The sequence below is a fragment of the Arachis duranensis genome, chromosome 9 (genome assembly GCF_000817695.3).
Source record: "Arachis duranensis cultivar V14167 chromosome 9, aradu.V14167.gnm2.J7QH, whole genome shotgun sequence".
NCBI lineage: Eukaryota > Viridiplantae > Streptophyta > Magnoliopsida > Fabales > Fabaceae > Arachis > Arachis duranensis.
In genome coordinates, this window is record NC_029780.3 from 7,542,530 (window position 1) to 7,544,243 (window position 1,714).

Here is a 1,714-nt window from a genome sequence, read left to right on the forward strand (position 1 = left end):
GGGGTGAGCGTGAATGGCTGAGGCGCTGAGCTGCTGAAGGAGGCACGAGGCAGTGAATGCGTGTTGCCGTGTTCTGTGTTGCTCTAGCCCCTAATTAGAAACCTCAAACCTGTGTTGTAAGTCTGTAACGCGTTTTTGTGTAATGTGTATATGGCTGGGCCACCGGGCCGGGTCTGGGTGACCTAAGCCATGGCCCGGTCCCGGCTTCACTTCCCTTTTTTATTTCATTTATTTTCCCTGGGTCCACCCTGGATCACTTCGGGTCCGGGTCTTCGCGGCCCAAATTCCTTCGGACCGGGCCGGTCTGGGTCTGTGCACCTCTACCTTCCACATATTACATGCATTCATAATCTGTGGTATCTCTTCCACAGATTACAAAGACTGCTGAAAAATTAAATTTTCGTATCAAAGAATCAAAAGTTGTATTTTGGTAATATTAAAACTCTATTATTTTATTTTAGTAAATTGCCCAAAATTTCTCACTTACTAAATTTTGTCGTTTAAAGTGTTGAAATGTTAGTATTGTAAAAAATATTGTTACTTCACTAGTCATATACATGTCCTTGATGCTATACCATACGCGATTGAGAAATATATCAGCTATTAAGGAAGGAAGCAGTGCACTTAGGCACTTTACTTAGCAGGACAAAAATCTGTTGAAATTTGAAAACTTGAAATGATGAGTAGAAGTGTAGAACCAAGGCTGAGCCTGAAGAATTGCATAAAAAGACTCATAGGATATTACTTAATCTAGTTCCTGCATCTGTGGATCTCTATTATAAGGGAACTAAGAGAATGTTAATTAGGAAGAAATAGTGGACAAAACACGAGTAACACAACATTGCTGTATGTCAGGGAGCTACATTGTTCTTGTGGGTAGTGTTTTCTTTTTCTTTATATTGTTGCATCCTCGCCTTATGTCTCACATCGTTGAGACCGAACAGCAAAGGGGTAAGGCGTTAGCATAAAAGAAAGAATTGTTGATGTTTTAAAGCATACCTTTCTCGGCCTTTTGGCTAAGATCAAGTGTAGTATCTGTTCTTATCAGTTTAATATCTGATATGTGGGCCATTGGCTCACACGATATTAAATTTATTTTTTGAGGGTGATGGGCCATTACAGTAGCTTGCTACTGGGCCTGTCAAGCGTCGCCCAAGCCTTACACTACTGCACGGGCCTGGCGCACCCTGTAAATTCAGTTCAAAAGGTTCTCTGGTTTTTGTCTTTTAGGTGTTATGTTTGTGTAGATTCACAATTTGTTTTGAATGCAACAAATAAAATTTAGCATAAGAAAATTTAACTATTAAAGAATACTAGCAGACTAATAGGGTAATACCAAAATTATATAATTTGATTTTTAATTTTATCAGAATATATATTTTATAAAGGGCAATTTAATTAAAATGAATGTAATTCTTTACTCAATGTAACATTTTTAAATTGTTAAAAAAATATATATAAAATTTTGTTGGCTATCACTATTTATATAAATAGTTAAATACATAAAAAATACATAATTCATAAAAAATACATAATTCATAAAAAATATCAGGCATGATTGTCTTGGAAGTATAGGTTTAGTTTGGTAAATTTTTTATTTATAAAAATTAATTTTTAAAAACTATAATATTTTATTTAATAAATTAAATTAAAAATAATTTTTAAAATGAATACAAATAATAATAATTATATTTGAGAAAATAATTTTTTAAAT

The 1,714-nt window shown here is 34.0% G+C and overlaps 1 non-coding gene across 1 annotated transcript; it reads left to right on the plus strand.

Moving 5' to 3' along the window:
- The first annotated feature begins 995 nt into the window (after positions 1–995).
- On the plus strand, positions 996–1,191 carry LOC127741899 (U2 spliceosomal RNA). Its single transcript, XR_008003087.1, has one exon. It is a non-coding gene; the product is annotated as a U2 spliceosomal RNA (small nuclear RNA).
- The last annotated feature ends 523 nt before the right edge of the window (positions 1,192–1,714 follow it).